Source organism: Amblyomma maculatum, chromosome 3, assembly GCF_055883805.1.
Source record: "Amblyomma maculatum isolate TAMU_Amacu chromosome 3, ASM5588380v1, whole genome shotgun sequence".
Lineage (NCBI taxonomy): Eukaryota > Metazoa > Arthropoda > Arachnida > Ixodida > Ixodidae > Amblyomma > Amblyomma maculatum.
The window spans coordinates 19,349,083-19,367,313 of NC_139346.1; the positions used below are offsets into that span (position 1 = coordinate 19,349,083).

General features: G+C 52.0%; 1 protein-coding gene and 1 pseudogene across 1 annotated transcript in view; one reads left to right on the plus strand and one right to left on the minus strand.

The window, feature by feature from the left end:
* Positions 1–18,231, minus strand: part of LOC146194298 (testis-specific serine/threonine-protein kinase 3-like) — a 320,653-nt gene that overhangs the window by 162,368 nt on the left and 140,054 nt on the right. The window lies entirely within an intron of this gene.
* LOC146194300 (uncharacterized) lies at positions 7,062–8,870 on the plus strand (annotated as a pseudogene).

The window sequence follows — 18,231 nt, forward strand, 5'->3', positions numbered from 1 at the left end:
GTTTGAATGTGGGCCAGGAGTGAGTGTACAAATGGTACAGTCTGTGAGAGGGGACAAGGTAGCAAGGTATATTCCTTCGGGGAGAACTTGGGGTGACAGACTGAAGTTCAGGATAGGAAGGTAGGTGCTGTTCTGGGTAACGCGTACGATGAGATGAGGAAGAACGACGTTGCGGTCAAGAAAGACCTCGGTGATGGGGCAAGCAACATAGTCACCGTCAGGTACAGGCGGGAAAGGTGACAGAGGTAGGTAAACAGCAGAGTCAGGGGGCAGGCGAGCGAACTCGGTGGAGGATGTTCTGAGCACACAGGTAGATCCAAACGAAGAAGGCCGCTGGAGCAGTCGATAAGGGCAGAGTGGGCCGTTAAAAAGTCAAGGCCGAGGATCACATTGTGAGGGCACTGGTTCCGGACGCTGAACAAAACAGGGATGTGATGACCGGCAAGGGTGACTCGGGCAGTGCACAGCCCAGTGACGGCAGCAGTACTGCCATCGGCAACACGAACGGTGGGCGAAACGGCGGGGGTCTGGACTTTCTTGAGGCGGCGGCAAAACGGTGAGCTCATGATCGAGATTTGGGCACCAGTGTCAATGAGGGCAGAGACGGGAACACCATCCACGAACAGGGAGAGGAGGTTACAGGGCGAAGAAATGGGCAGTAGAGGATTTCCAGGTCGGGGTACCAATGCAGCGTCACCTCCGGGAGCTGCATTGGCTAGTTTCCCGTGAAGCGGCCGGCAGAGGACGGCGACGAACTGCGGCTAGGAAGAGGTGAACGGGAACGGGGGGCTGGCGGGGAAGGAGAGTGACTGGACACAGGAGGAGGCGGAGTGGTATCGGTGCGGGGCGGCGCATAACGAGGCGTGAAACGGCGTTGACCGTAATTGGAGTAGCCGTCAATGTAAGGAAAACGTTGAGGTGGTGATGTCCAGCGGCTGCGGCAGTGGTGAGAGATGTGGCCAATACGCGAGCACATGAAACAGATCGGCCTGTCGTCAGGGGTGCGCCACTCATCAGGATTGCGGTATCGGTAGCGTGGCGTGTAGGTGTTGCGGGGCGTAGCGGTGGCGACCATGGGAGAGACGGGGCTTGAACTGTGGTGTTCCAGGGTGCGGCTACAGGAGACCCCCAAGTTGGCAACCTCTTGACGGAAGACAGCTTGAATGAGAGCGAGCGCTTCGAGTTCTCGACGCACGATGCGAGTCACGTTTTCGGTCTTGGAAGTCTGCCTTAGGGTCGGCAGATCGTCGCATGTGGAGCTAGGGGCGGTGCTGGGGAGCCGGTCGAAGTGATGTGCAATGCGTCACTGTTTGGCCTGTTCGAAACGTCGACAAACCTGCAGAACGGAGTCAACCGTAGAACTGTCCCTACAGAGTAAAAGATTGAAGGCGTTGTCGCCTATGCCTTTGAGGATGTGCCCCCACCTCATCCGGTTCTGTCATGTCTTTATCAACCTTTTGGCACAGGGCCAAAGCGTCTTGGATATATGTGATATTAGGCTCGGTAGATTTCTGGGCCCGAGTGGCGAGGTCCCTCTTGGCGGCGAGTTGACGGCCAACCGGTTTTCCGAACAGGTCACGGAGTATTTGCAAACATTGCAGGAGGATATATCTGCTTCATGTGTTTCGAATCACACGCGTGCCGTGCCAGTAAGGTACAAGATGACATTGGCCAGCATCAGCATGGCGTGCCACCTGTTTTGCTGGCTAACACGTTCATAAAGCGAAAGCCAGTCCTCGACATCGACCTCATCTGTACCGCAGAATGGGCCAGGGTCACGGGAGTGGGCTACGACGACAGTTGGAGTTCCGGAGGTAGATGGAGCCGCGTGTGTTGTTCTCGTGACGGTTCCGAGGTGACGGCCACTGCGGAGATCCAGCATCAGATTGTGTCGAACCCGCGGCACCTACCAAGATGTTACGGGGATGTACTTGATATAACGGCACTGCGATGGGCTGAACTCGACGCTAAGACTTCTGTAGCCGTGCAGTATCCACTCTGTTAGCGTCGTCCTCTTTCTCAACGCTTCGGCGTGCCCGCGTTCCTTGGTCATCGTCTTCGTCAGTGAGCACATCACTTTGGTCCCGCGTTTCCCGGTAACAATATTAACGGGTCTTTTTAGCTTTCGCAGGGTTTCTCTATTTTTCCTGTCAGCCCCACGAACCTTATTGACTGCACCTCCTTGATGGGAGGTCCCCCACGCACACCTTAATTGAGGGCGCTTGGCTCCTGGACCCATGGGTCTCAAGACCAGTAGCTCTGATTTCGGATGTGGGACGTGAATGACCTGCGAGATCGGCGTCTACCGTCCGCTGTAACGTTTCCTCTATCTGACCGTCATTCCCGTTGGTGGTCCAGAGTGTGGTGTCATCTGCGTAGAATGTATGTTTTAGTAGAACTGCAGATTGTGCTAGTTGGTGTTGCTTGATAATGGTGGATTAACAGCGCAAAATCGACACAGACCAACAAAGAGACGAGACGAATGAACCAGCGCTGATTTTAGCGCTGGCTCGTGTGTCTTGTCTCTTTCTCTGTCTGTGTCTATTTTGCGCTGTTAATCCACCAGTACAGCTCAGCCCAGGAATGGCTTCCAGTCTGGGTGGCAACTTTATGAGGGAGAAATAGGAGAGGAACGGTGACTGCCGATCCCTGCGGTGTCCCTGTGCCCCCTAGCCGAAAAGGCTATGACTCTATTTCGCCTATCTTAATTATCGCAGACCTATGGCTGAGAAATGAGCGAATTATCGTAAGGGTTTTTGTACCGGGTATAATGTCTGAGAGGTTCTCGAGAATGGCTTCGTGTGCCACGTTATCGAAGGCTTTGGTTAGGTCTAACCCCAGCACTGCGTTGGTGCCTGCGCCTTTCCCAGTGTCTATGACGTCTGCTTTTAGGTGCAGCATCGAATTCTGCGTTGCTAAATTAGCTCTCAAGCCTAGCATAGTTGTAAGCAAGGTCTTGTTGTCCTCTGCGTACTCCTGCAGACTGTTTAGGATCACATTTTCCATGAGCTTGTCTACGCAGCAGGTGAGCGAGTTTGGGCGCAGAATACCTATGTCTAGTTTATTGCCTGTTTTGGGAATAAAAGTAATCGTTGCCTCGTTCCAGTCTTATTCATGAGCCCCGTGATTACCTCTACTGCTTTTGCGTCTAAGTTACTTAATGCTTTGTTTGGCACTCCGTGGTGCATAGTTGTCCCATGGCGAAGCGAACCTCTGCCTCCGTGATTTCTGGATCTAGCTCTGCACTTCGAAGTTGCTGCAGATAACAATGCTGCAGATAACCAGCGCATGCGTCGATAGTCCCTCTTTCCTTCCCCTCCTTTCTTTTCTTCTCTATATATTTCCGAGCCGGAAATAAAGCGTCGTCTTTTCGCTCTGCGAATCTGCCTGGTTTTCATCGCGTAGCTGCCGGCCTTTGACCGGTAGATCACAACAGAAGTCCTCGGTAGTCTGGCAGTTGAGTCCAAGAGGCCTTACTAAGGTATCGATATTAGCATTTCTAGCAAACATTTTTCCGTGGTGCCTTCGTATTTGTGGATCAGTCTAACGAGTTGATTTTGTGGTGTCGAGTTTTTCTCGGTCGGGTCTAGTAGGTGTCTGAGCATTTGCCATGTTTTTTACGCATAACTGACCCCCCTGCTTCTCTTGAAGCTCCAGCGTGTCTGCTTCTTTCTAGTTTCGCTATCCGTTTCCTTAGCGGTCTTAGGTGTTTGTGCTTATTCAGTCTCTTTTAGAGGCTGAGGCGGGCTTCACACATATGGAGTAGCCGCGAGTCTGAGATTTGGCTCTCCTCTTTTTCTGAACCTCCGCTCTGGTTTTAATATCCTTTTTAAGTGACTCGACCCAGTCAGAGATCAGTTTTCTTGATCGCGTTCTGTGATATTCCTTGATAATGTTTTGTAATATTCCTTATATTTTTTCCTCTGTCTTTATGTGATTGTTATGTACTGCGCATGACCCCTTTTCAGCATATATTTGCTGTTATTGCTGCAATAAACCAGATGTGAGTTAGCGCGTGTCCTGTGTCTTCTTCTCTTGTTTGTGTCTTCCCGTGCGCTTTATCTTCATTAAAATTACAATGCACCATCTAGCCGAACTTCAAGTTTTGTTAAACTACCAGTCATCAAGATTCGTGATTTCTTTTTCGGCTGTTTGCTCTCTTAGGTCCCTGAATTTATTACACTCCGTGATATGTCTTCCTAATTATTGTTTTGTGCTAAACCGTTTCGAAGGTGGTGGCTATAATATCGTGGTCCCTACCTACTGTGTGCCCTGTGTTTAGCCATTCGACTCCCATTATATTCCTAGCAAGGGTGAGGTCCAGTGACGTGTCGAAGCTGATGCCTAGCCTCGTGCATTTCTGTGGGTTTTTTAATACGGAAAGGCCCATGTTCTGTACTGTTTTACTATGTTGCCTTTTTGGCTGGCTTTAACGTATCCCCATTCCGGACACGGGGCATTGAAGTCGTCGACAACTAGCAGCTGCGGTTTGGTTGCCAACCTTAGGCTTCTGACCAGTAGCTCCGGGATACCCGTTCCTCTACTGTAGGTGGAGCTGCAAGTTGCCCCGCTTACGGCGGAAGCCTCTGCAGTTAAACTGCCGCACTTTGATTTGCTGTCGGGGGCCATGAGGATGCGTAGCACTTGTGTGTATTGACTGCTTACTAGGCAGCGGAGGAAGGTGCACCTCCATTGCACTTTGTTTTTCTATCATTTGTTGGAACGACATGGTTACCTGATTTTGTATAAATTCGTTGGTTAAGGCGTCCACCCTATTCGTGAGTGTGTCCACCCTAGTCGATAGGGTGTATAGTTTAACCTCCACGGTGTCCACTTATTCTGTGAGTGCATTTACATCAGTCCTGAGTTTGTTCGGGGCTCTCGTGTGCTGCGACATATCAGTTTTTGAGGCTTTTGCTCCTCGTTTACTGTTCTCCTCTCCACTCGGGGGATGTGGCCTTTTCATCGGGGCTCTGGCATCCGTTTCCATTGCTACCACCCCTGCCGGCGGCACCTGTGGTGGGGCTCGCATCTCCCTAGTTATTGGGTGTTCTAGTACCTTAGTATTCTTAATTAATTGGCGGAGCTCCACCATCTCCTTTTCTACCTTGGCAATTTTATCATCGCGTGCCTGTATCTGCTTCCGTAGCTCTTTCTCTTGAGTGTCGTTATTATGGGAGGCCGTATTAGGCCAGCTCACATATTTCGACCCTGTCTGTTTTTTTCTGCCGCTCTAGCTTCTTTCTTTGCGGTTACACCTGCCGCTTTCCTTCTTCGGTAGCGGCGGGAACAAATGGATCGGTCTGAGGGCTTGCTGTCACGTCTCGTCCGGCTCGAGGACCTCTTTCTGTCCCTTGGTTGATGTTCCGCTTGGCGTTGCCCCGCGTTGAGATTTTGCTTGTTCGCTTGTTTTCGGACCACAATACGATGCTTGCAGTTGCGGCTCCCAGTATAATACGCCCCATGGCACACTATGCAGTCTGAAATGCATGTTAAAGGTGCCCCTTCTGGAGGGACCGGGTGGTCATTACCTCATCGCCGGCATAAGTGTGTTTAGCTGGTAGCAGACACCAGCCCTGTGCCCGACATTGCGACAGTTGTAGCAAATTTCCAGTTGCTCTTTTTATGGGACCACACAAAATACTGTGTACCAGTAGCAGACACGTCTTGGAATCTTCTTCTTTTTTAAAGTAATCTGGAGGATTCTTTACTTCCCTAGTCGTCTTCGTAGACGATGTTGACATCCTTGTTTCTCCTTACGAAGTCTTCTCGTATCTCATCAGGTGGGGATCCACTGTACGCTCGGTAGATTACTCCTCTAACCGACTCGTCCGGCGCCACGACGTACAACGCCACTTGCTTGTCATGCCTTTCAAGCTTGAGGACTTCCATTCCGGCATAAGCCGATGCTCTTTGGCGGTTCGGGGGGCTCACGGTGAACGTGTTGTTCACGATGTTTAGACGCGTAGTGTCCACGTCTTGTGCCTCCAAGGTCGCCACGTTCGCTGCCTCCTATATGAAACGCTCGAGGGCACGTGGGGCGACGCTGCTCTGGTCCCAATTTCTCGGTCGGCACATGATTTTGTAGTCATCCATTGGTAGTCTCGGAGACGTACCCACATTTTAGTGGCGGGCGGTCCTGGCTCCTTTTTGGCTGTAGTGTCGAAGTTCGACTTCCTGTCGGCCTGACCCGGCAAAGCCTAGCTTCGTCGACGAGGCTGTTAGGGCTTTTTTTCAAGCGTCTGGCGCGATCTTTAAGACGGATGACGGTCTCCTATTCTGCGTTTTTTTAGCTCCACTGGCGTCATGCTCTCCCGTTCGACGTAGTAATTCATCTTCAGGATTTCACAGGACTCGGGCTTGCTCACGGAGCCCGTGGGTGCGGGCCGAGCAAGGCTTACGCATTAGGCCGAGCTCCCTACGTCACTTGGTCCGGGTAAAACGTCCGAAAAAATATGGAAGTTAGGCGTCTACTTGAGAAGAATTGGTATCCACGGGTGCCGGGTGATCCCTCAGAGATGTTAAAATAGGTGGCAGATCCAAGAACCGAAGCGTTACGCCAAAAGTTGGCTTTTAGGCGGGAGCCCATGCGACGCACATCCGCACTGCTCTACAGCCCACGCAGGAATCAAACCAAGCGCGCAAGTCTGCATCCTTCCAAGACGTGATTAAATTTTTAGAGCGCAGCTCTTTGGCGCCCGTTCCTGGGTTTCGCGGCGTCGGCGTTGTCACACGTAAAGCTGCTGTTGTTGTGGCTGTAAGAAGAAGAAAAGTAAAATGCACGGGCCTGCTACTGGCTCTGTAGAACCGCTAGGAGGCTATCGTGAGCGGATGCCTGCCACGACAGCTCCTGCTAACGGTGCGTGCTGTTCCTACCTTCTATCTCCTACGGCCACTTATCTGCTCGGAAAGAGGCGCGCCCAAGGAAAACAAGGAAGCCGCCCACTCTGGGCGATATTCGGCCATCTAAGTGATTATTGGACTGAAACGCTCAGCCGCCGAGCTAAGCCTAACCCAGCTTCGATACCTCGCCGACAGTGACGGCGGCACCGGCCGTTACCATGGGAGTAACGGTTGAAGGTCGCACCGTTACCGCAGAAGAGCTCGAGTCTGGCGACTGGACGCCAGTTATACACAAAGCCTACGCCTCAAGACCAGCCACGTCAGCGAGCCTACCTCACCACTCCGGCAACGCTACCAGCGAGGCACATACCCTGAACGCTCGGCAAGCGTTCCATGGAGGTGCGACCACAACCGGCAGCAGCAAGACGGGGGCCCGCCTTCCGCCTGCGACCAAGGAGGCCCGTATCACTGTGCAGCGCAGAAAACAGCTGCCACCCAACGCTGTTCGAGTAGTAGTTCGACCGCGCGGTGAACTGCGACTTCGAGATATCCCTACACCTCGACTCTAAAAAGCAGTGCAGACCGAGGTCAAAATCATACTACCAGAGGACTTCTGCCTGCGCATTCACCCGACCAACACTAGGTTCACCGTGGCAACGACACACATGCCAACAGTTGAGACACTCAAGACACTGACCTCCCTCATCATTGGAGAGCGAGCCTACCCATGCAAGGCCTACGTGGCACCCCCACTGGGTGGTACCAGAGGTGTCATCACAAACGCCTACTACAACGAGAGCCCAACAGAGCTATATCAAGATCTGGTCAGACGAAATCCAGAGCACACCATACTAGCCGCCCGGCGCAAGACGCACTCAATTGTAATCACCTTTGACGCAACCACAGTGCCACGTTCCAGCAAATACATGGGAGCCATCCACCGCTGCACCCCATACCGCGGCAGCCCGGGCGCCTGCACCAACTGTAGACAGCCGGGTCACCGTCATGACACATGCCCAAGCTCCAAGAACAATCTCGGTCCCCGCTGTGGAGCGCAGCACCCGCAAGACCAGCCTTGTATACCCAAGTGCATTCTGTGCGAGGGTCCTCACCTTACCGGCACGGTATCGTGTAAAGGATGCAGCCTTCACCAGCCACGCAAGCAATCAAGCCAGCAACGAACGCAGCTACAAGAATCGGACGCACCCAAGGACCAGTTTCCCCAATTGTGCGAACTCAACCAGCCCAACCAGCATAAGCAGGCCTGGGCAGTGCCGCTAAAACAAGCCTGGAACTCATCTGCCTCTTCACCCAATCAAACATCCGCGACGCCCACTACCAGTGTACAGCACGCTCTTGCGAAATCTCGGGAAGAGGCAGCGGCGGCGAAAGCGGAGGCTACAGCAGCGCGAGCAGAAGCCGCCGCCCTTCGGCAACACATCGCCAGACTGGTAGCCTAGATAAGTGTCATCGCCACTGCATCTCCAGTTCCTCCTGCCCCCACTACTACCGTATCTAAGTCTTCCTCACCTAAATTGTCCACCGTCGATGCCTTGTCCAAAATCTCAAAAGCTAATTCCCCTCCTAATACACTACCAATGGAAGCTGACACGGAACCCCACACAAACACTACTCCCTGTATAACGACCTCTTCCTCCACCCCCAGCTCACTAGATGGCTTGCCAGCCATACTTGAGTCATTGACTGCTCGATTTGAGGCAAAGTTGCAGGAAGCTATAACACACATCAATCAGGAATGCGCTACACTCAAAGATGCGGTCATCCGCATAACGCAAGACAACGCTATTCTTAATCACAGATTAGATACCCTAACGCAAGAATTCTCTAACCGCCATATAGATATTGAGACTCGGCTCAATACTAGCGCAATGCGTCTTCCAAAGCGCAAGAAACCCAAAGCAGCAGGAGGACAGGCAAATCCTCTCCGTGCTATAGATCAGGAATCCCACCCCACCGTTTCGACAACTCCTCCGATATGTTCTCATGATGGCATATCGAAACCGTAATCTTACTGTTTGGCAGTGGAACTGCCGGGGCTCAGAAGGGTCATGTAGTCCACCAACTCCTGTCCTGCGCTACGGGACCCGACATCCTTGCTCTACAGGAACCCTCCAACCCACTCACCCTCCCCGGCTGTACACCCATTCTGCCCTTACTCCCTTGCTCGGTATTGGTGACTTTAACGCTCCACATACAGCCTGGGGTTACCCCCATGACACACCTAAAGGACGTCGCGTGTGGTTAGCCGCGCAACAAACCGGTCTCTCTCTTCTCGCTGACCCTACCTTTCCTACACGCACGGGAATCAGTCTGTAGAGACACTACACCCGACCTTACTTTCGCACATCGTCTCCCTCACGCGTCTTGGTGCAATACAAAAGAGAATCTAGGAAGGGATCATTTCATCATAGAAATTCTTCTAAACATTCAGCTGCCTTGTAGGCCTCCCAGAGGTTCAACTTTCACGAAGTGGGATTCTTTCCGAACGTGTAGAGCCGCCCGCGCCTACGCCCCCATTAATGACATAACCAAATGGTCCAAACAACTACAAAGCGATGTCCAATCAGTAACTTGTCCCCTGCCAGATGACTACCCAAGCGACAGGGTTGACTCCCGCCTCCTGCATTTATGGGAGGCTAAACGCGGCCTAGAACGACGCTGGAAACGGCAGCGTTGGAACCGAACTCTGAAACTTCGCCTCACCTGTGTAAACAGAGATAGAGACGCATGCAGCAACTTATTCACGACAGAATTGAGAATCGCTATGCAACAAGACAGATGGAAATATGAGTGTATCTCAAACTTGGAACCTCTTTAGGCACTTATTAGACTCTAGTAAGACTAAGACAACCCAACGAGATAACCTCACTAGACTAATACATACTCGCGATACACCTCCACTGGAAATTCTCCAAGAACTACGCGATCACTACTTCCCAAAGTACCCTCTAAATTACACCCCGACTATTCAGGGCCTCCTAACGACTTCCTCGATCAACCCATCACAGTATCAGAGGTGCAGGCTGAGCTTCAGAGGCTTAACACATATTCACCCCCTGGTCCAGATGAAGTGCATAATAAGGCACTCCAGAATCTCGATTCCCAATCTATTGCCGCCCTTACTGAATACTTTAACGAGTGCTGGCAACGGGGAACCCTCCCGCCGCAATGGAAAGAGGCCAAAGTTGTATTTGTACCAAAACGTGGGAAACTCGGCTAATTTCAAACCTTAGACCCATCTCTCTCACCTCTTCGATCGGCAAACTAATGGAGCATGTACTCCAGACCACAATTTCTCAATATCTAGATGGCAAAAATCTCATGTCCACCTGCATGTTTGGATTTCGTCCTGGCCTTTCTACGCAAGATGTCTTTTTACAGCTAAAACATCATATTCTCGACTGTCAAACCTATGATTCCAAAGTCATCCTAGGTGTGGATCTTACCAAAGCATATGATAACGTTACACATTCAGCAATCCTTCAGAATCTTACAACCCTGCGAGTCGGCGCCAAGTTGTATAATTACGTCTTAGACTTCCTCAACCAGCGCACAGCCACACTTACCTTATGCGACCTCTGCCTTCCAGAGATCACGCTAGGCGCACGAGGCACGCCCCAGGGAGCCGTCCTCTCCCCTATACTATTCAACATAGCACTTTTCCACCTACCCGAAAAATTAGCCCAAATCCCCGACATTCATTTCAGCCTCTACGCCGACGAAATCACTGTCTGGGCTAGCCGCGGCAGTGATGCCGAAATAGAGAGACATCTACAATTGGCACTAAACACCGTCGACACCAATGTAAGGGAACGTGGCCTAAATTGCTCCCCTTCAAAATCAGAACTCTTTCTCTACTGCCCCAAACTATACAATTCAGGCAGTCCGCCTATTTCCCTCAAGCTAGGTACCCATTTGATCCCCCTAGTATCCACAATCCGTGTGCTGGGTCTAGTTCTTCACTCTCATAGTGCGCACGGAGAGGTCTTAAAGACTCTCCATACACACAAAGTCAACAGACCACCAGAATGATTCGCCGCATAGCGAACCGTCGGGCTGGCTTACGGGAGCGAAACACACTTCGCCTCACCCAGGCTTACATTATAAGCCGCGCCACATATGCCCTCCCATACCTCCCCCTCAAACAAAAGGAGAGAGGCCGGCTGAACGCGCTCCTACGAAGTTGCACGAAAACGGCTCTACGACTTCCCCCCAGCACATCTAATGCCCGACTCCTTAAACTCGGTGTGCACAACAGTTTCGAGGAACGTAGAGAGGCTACATTAACGGCAAAAATAGCCCGCCTATCCAACTCGGCGGCTGGCCGCACTTTTATTATCCCACTTAAACATAAGCCCAGTTACACACCCCATTGACGGTGTACCCCTTTCTCCTAACCTCCGCTCTAATCTGATCGTACCTCCAATCCCTAAAAGCATGCACCCTGAGCGAGACCAGGGCCGCAGAATAGCCAGGCCTCATGCCCTTCACAGACAACATAGCGAGGACCAAGAGGTGGTCTACGTGGACGCAGCAGAATATATGCCAGGCTCCCGTGTGGTCCTGGCTGTAGCCGAAATCAGGCAAAGCTGCTTGCTTACAGCTCTATAATCACCAATTCTACCACAGAGGCCGAGGAGGTAGCCATCGCGCTTGCTCTCATCTCTACATCTGCCACAAAAATAATCTCCGACTCCAAATCTGCGATTGTAAATTATGTCAACGGCTATATGTCCCGCACCGCTGCTCGCATATTACGCTTCTGGCAGCCCCGGCACACCATAAGCCTCATTTGGACACCAGCACACGCCGGACTCCCTAGCAACGAAGAGGTTAATTCCCTAGCCCGAGTTCTTACATTCCGGGCTAGTAAAACGGAGCCCTCTCTAGAGGCCGGGGAGCGCCTTCTCTCTTTCCGTGATATTCTCTTGTACTACCGGGACAAACGAAAGGAATATGCACCCCCAGCCCCCTCTCTCACCATAGCGCAGGCCGTACACTGGCGAAGCTTGCAGACTCGGAGGGCTCCATACCCTACATTTCTACATGCCCGATACCTAGACCAGTTTTCCTCATCATGCAGACTCTGCGGCAAACCAGGACACTTCATACACATCCTTCTTACATGCCCGACCTTTCCTCATCCCCCATCACCGAACGTCGCAGAGTCCTACTGGGAGTCTCTCATGAAGAGCACTCCAAGTCAAGAACAACGGAAGATTATCTCCAGTGCTATGAGGAGGATTGCTCTTCAAGGACTTTCTTTTGCTTTATAAGGGTGTCTCCCACATAGCAAGGGAGCACCCAAGTGCCATGCAGGGGGCTTCGCCCCGCTGTTTGTTCAATGGCAATAAAATGTTTCTGCCATCAATGGCTCTGTAGCTGAGCCACCTCCGCTGCATGATTGATTCTTTTGAATGGAAAGGCGCGGTAACTGTCTCACTTGTTTTCTGCGGACACCTGAACCGCGCCGTAAAGAGCAGGGAGGAAGGTGGGAGTGAAAGTCGAAAGAGAGAAAGAGGAGCCGTAGTGGAGGGCTACAGAGTAATTTCGACCACCTGGTTTGGTTTGTGGGGTTTTAACGTCCTAAAGCGACTAAGGCTATGAGAGACGCCGTCGGAAATTTCGACCACCTGGGGTTCTTTAAAGTGCACTGATATCGCACAGCACACGGACGACTCTTCGTTTTGCCTCCATCGAAACGCAGCCGCCGAGGTCGGGTTCGAACCCGTGTTGTTGTTGTGTTGTGGCGGTAGGAAGAAGGAAAAGAAAAATTTGGAGGACGCTTAGGCTTCGCCTTCAAGAGTGGAACGCGATAGCGTTATTGCACCTCATTCGCGCCGCCCTCATTCGCTCGGTATGCTCTTCAGTCACACAGGCATGGACTTTGCACTCACGAATCACGCGGTGAGCGCCGAGCAACGCAGCGTTCGGCGCGGCAACGAAACGTGCGCCTGAGCAAGCGGAACGAACCAAAAAACTCAGTGTCTCGGAGGGAGAAAGCCGGGCAGCGACGCGCCATGAAGGCGGACGCGATCATGGGGCTGATGCCTTGATGGGATCGTCCTCTATCTCGCTTGGGAGCACCACGCAGAAGCATGATTCCTCGGAAGCAGCTCGGCACACATCGCAGGGGACGCTTTCCCAGCAAAAGCGCTACGACGCAGCGATCACGTCACAGGCGTCCGGCATCAGACGCTGCACCTAGCAATCGCGCTGTGAGCGGAAAGAGGAGCCGCGTCGCCTAAACACCACTGTTCGAGTGACGCACGCTGGATGTTGGAAGGGGAGAGAGCGAGAAAACTTAATAAACACAACGGTATTGGGGCATCCTCGCACCGGTACCCACGCGGCCCGAAGGGAAGAAGCGGGTGAGCGAAGATAGTGATCTAAAGAAAGGAAAGACGCTTGATTCTACAACCCGTGAGGGTGCACGGCGAAACGTCAGGGGCGAGTGGCGCGCCACGTGTCGGGGCAGCGCCGCATATTTCAAGGAGGGGTTCTTCTGTGTTTGCCGCAAGATGGCTCTGCATGTGCGCAGAGCGCAGAAGAAATGTAGCGGAAACGTACTTCGCTACTCGTATAACTGTGACTTCTGTAAGTAACATGCTCATAGTTACCGACATACACCGCAGTATAACGTTCTACGGCTAGTTTCTAAGGCAACACCGCATTCACTAGAAGCGCTATTGTACCGCTTTCAAGCATCGAACTCGTGGCTGAGTGGTAGCGTCTCCGTCTCACACTCCTTAGACCCTGGTTCGATTCCCACCCAGCCCATCTTGGAAGTTGCTTTTTATTTATGAAGCGCATGCCGGGATTTATCGCTTACGGCCAACACCGCCGACGACACCGGCTTTTCTGCGACACGAGCTCCTTAACGCTACCGCATTAAAATGTACGGGCCTGCTACTGGCTCTGCAGCTGAGCCACCTCTGCTGCCTCCGCTGCCGCTGCTGATTTATTTATAGGAAGGGAAAGGCGCGGTAACTGTCTCACTTGTTTTTCTGTGGACACCGCACCCGCGCCATAAGGGAAGGGAGGAAGATGGGAGTGAAAGTGGAAAGCGAGAAAGGGGAGCCGTAGTGGAGGGCTACGGAGTAATTTCGACCACCTGGGGATCTTTAACGTGCGCTGACACCGCACAGCACACGACGCCTCTTCGTTTCGCCTCCATCGAAACGCAGCCGCCGAGGTCGGGTTCGAACCCGGGTACTCCGGCACAGTAGTCGGGCGTCTTACCACTGCACCACCCCGGCGGGGCGACCTCTGCTGCCTCGTGCGGATAGAAGAGAAAATAGAGAAGAAAGGAAAAAGAAGAGGGAGAGAAAGACGCGCGCCGTAACAACAGCCGTCGTCCACCACCGAAGCGGTGGCGGGTGCAATGACGGCCTACAACACGTAATAATTCGATGGCAGGCTACTGGCTCTGCAGCTGAGCCACCTCTGCTGCCTCCGCTGCCGCTGCTGATTTATTTATAGGAAGGAAAGGGCGCGGTAACTGTCTCACTTGTTTTTCTGTGGACACCGCAACCGCGCCGTAAGGGAAGGGAGGAAGATGGGAGTGAAAGTGGAAAGAGAGAAAGAGGAGCCGTAGTGGAGGACTACGGAGTAATTTCGACCACCTGGGGGGAAAGAAAAAGAGGGAGAGAAAGAGGCGCGCCGCCACAAGCCGTCATTCACCACTGAAGCGATGGCGGGTGCAATGATGGCCTACTACAGATAAAATTTCGGCGGCAGGCTAGCCCCCGTCGCAAGCGGCAGTGACCTACCTATCCCAGCCCCATCAGGGCCAGAACCAGCACCTCTTCCGGCCCGATATTTAAGAGAGCGATTAGCCTGGCAGGTAAGAACCCACTAATAAAAGCTGGCGATTTTAATGCCAGACATCGAGAATGGGGTTACACGACCAGCAGCCCGAAGGGTGAAACGCTGTTGGAAGATATCACTGAGTCAACCTCTACATCGCTAACTACATTAGATGCCCGACGAGGGTGGGCAACAGTGTGTCAGCGGACACAAACCCGGACTTGACTCTCTGCCATAGAACTGGTATAGTCAAGTGGACGAACAAGCATCAGGATATAGGTAGCGACCACTACGTGCTAGAGGTAGAACTAAGCAGGAAAGTGAGCGTTAACCCGCTGTGTATTGTACGGAAACCCAAGTGGATTGGGATAAATTCAGACAGATCAGAGAACGGGAAGAAATTGGAGATATAGAGTGCATTCAAAATTGGGCCGCCCAATTAATTACCCATGTAAACGAGGCCACCGAAGAAATTAAAGGCGAAGCTCTGCCTGAGGTGATGGATGCGCAGGCTATTCGTCATGTTCAAAAAGAAAGAAGAGCTAACGAAGAAGCTCAAAAAGGAAAAGTGAAACCGAAATCTCAGGAGAGAGCCAGACACAAAGTCGAAATAGAAAAATACGCCCAGAAACTAGAGTCGCAACGTTGAGATAACAAATGCGACGATATGGAGGGCACCGTGAATGGGGCCAAGACCTGGCAACTGCTCAGGTTCCTGATAGACCCCAGTAAGTCCAAAACGGCCGCCGACGTAGAACAGGTCAAGGCGAGGTATAACTTTAAGGGTACGGACAAACAGCTCATTGACAAGCTCAAGTCCACGTACGTAGCTTCCCCGCCACAGCGCATTACACAGATTACAAAGGACCGGCAAACAGCGAGCTTGACGCATCCATAACAGTGGCAGAAGTCAGAGCGGAGCTGCACGGCCTAAAAAGACGCTCTGCCGGACCTCGTTAATAACAAGATGCTCGCAAATCTGGACGACGAATTGATCAATTCCCTAACCAGATATTTAAATCAGGTGTGGGAGAGTGGTCAAGTACCCCAAGAGTGGAAGAGGGCTAAGATCCCCCTAATCCACAAGCAGGGAAAAGCACCGGGCTTGGAGAATCTCCGCCCAATATCACTAACATCCTGCGTAGGCAAACTACTTGAGAATCATTCAGAGGAGGCTAACCAAATACACCGAAGAGAATGATGCGTGGCCGGCTGAAATGGTCGGATTCAGGCCCGGCCTCTGTACGCAAGATACGATGCTCAGACTACATAACGATGTAGTCCGGGACTTCAGGGAAAAAAATACGAAAGCTATTCTAGGCTTAGATCTTAAGAAAGCTTTCGACAACATCAGTCACGACGCCATTCTCGACGGGCTCGCTGAGCTAAGACTAGGCGAAAGAACCTACAACTACATTAGATCATTCCTGCGAGACAGGACGGCGATCATCAGCTTTCAGGGCTTAAATTCGGAGGAGTTCCCGCTGGGTAACAAAGGCACTCCGCAGGGGGCTGTACTCTCACCTTTCCTTTTTAACATCGTAATGAGGAAGCTCCCCCGTAAGCTTGGCCATCTCGATGGCTTAAAACTAAGCATCTACGCGGATGATCTGACCGTCTGGATGTGCGAAGGGAACGACTCGTGCATCACATCCAGGCTCCAAGAGGCAGCAGATATAATCAGCAAACACGCAGAGGACGTAGGTCTATACTGTTCGCCAGAAAAATCGGAGCTCCTGGTAATGACCAGCAGTAGTGGGAAGCTAGCTCCAGATATCAAAATTAGACAACGGGAATGAAGTCCCGAAAGTAGATGAAATTAGAATATTAGGTATGATTATCAACCGCAGGGGTAGTAACAAAAGCCTGATTAAGAAATTAAAAGATCAGGCGGAGCTCGTAGTCAGAGTATTTAAAAAGACGTCCAACAGAAGGAGTGGTCTCACGGAGGCTAGTAGACTCAGACTCGTACAAGTTTTTGTCACGAGCAGAATCTGCTACGCGACTCCATTCCTAAATATCAACAAGATCGAAGAACGCGAATTAAACACCTTAATTAAGAGATGCACGAAGTGCGCTCTAGGACTCCCCATAACTACTTCTAACGACATTCTAGAGAAAAGGGGGTTGCATAATGAGTGGAAAGAGCTAGCTGCGGCGGTCAGGCTGTCCCAGAGAGAGCGATTCGCAGGAACGGCGCCGGATAGGCACATCCTCGACTGGGTAAACCTACTAGCACCCGGGGAAAGCGAAAGTGTCAGAGAAAGCATAGATCGAGAAATCAGAAAGCATCTATACGTCTCGCTCATACCGAAGAACTTGCACCCTGTACACGACGAGGGGAGGAAGAAAAGCAGAGCTAAGCACCTCGCTAACAAATTGGACAAACCCCCACCGGGATCGGTCGCCTACACCGATGCAGCGACCGGTAAAGAAGGCGACGTAACCTCGGTCGCCTTATTAGACACCGGGATCGCCATAGGAATCGAAAGAATCCGAGATCTACCGCCGGTAGAGGCGGAGGAAATTGCAATAGCCATTGCCATTGCACGACAAGGCGTGGAACACGTCATCAGCGATAGCAAAGCGGCAGTTAGTCAGCAATCGTGCTGCAAAAATTCTGAACGAGTCGTCTCTCGCCGAAAGCGTGACCATAATCTGGACCCCAGCACACGCCGGTCTCGCCTGCAACGAGGCTGCCCACATGCTCGCCCGCTCCTCGCTACCTCGGGGTGCTGCGGACGCCTCCACAACAACATCTAAGAGCAAAGAATGTATTGGTACGTTTAGGGATATAACCGACAACCTGAAGAAAGACCGGAGGATATATCCGCCACCGGAGAGATCCCTGAGTAAAAAGGAATCATACGACTGGAGAAGACTCCAAGCTCGAAATTTTCTCCCCTGTGGAGGAGTTGGACGGGTGCCAGAGGGCGGAAGAGGGACGGTGCAGAAACCGAAATTTGTAAATTTTGCGGCCACGTGGCAACATTAGATCACATAATATGGAGATGCGTTCGTGCCCCAGGGCGCAACGCGATTAAGACTAGCGATGAATGGGAGACCACGCTAAGAAGCTCTGACGAAAAAACAGCGATTCGCCGTCCGCCTGGCGGCCGAGGCTGAAAACCTCTTCTCCTTGACGGGGCCGGGTGTCCTCTGGTCGCGGCGCGACAGACTGCCTCCTTGGACGGCTGCGTACGGACCCGGAGGTGGCTGCCACGCCATATTCGGCGGAAATAATGTTCTTCCTTCTCCTCCTCTCCCGTCCTTTCGCAAACAGCTCCACTTTCCCTCCTACGTTCCTTCCTTCCCTTGCGGCCTGATCAGGTGTCCACAGAAACAAGTGTGACAGATACTGCGCCTTTCCATTCATGTGAACCAATTATGAAAGGTACGCTTCAGAGCTCAAGTGGAAGGAGTGACCACTCATGGTACACACTGCAAAAAATATTCATGAATAATGCGAGCGTCCACACCAAACTACAGGGTAACATGTGCAGTAACCGAGAATCACACACTCACAAAGAAAAACATATTTTGTTGTACCTTGTGTAG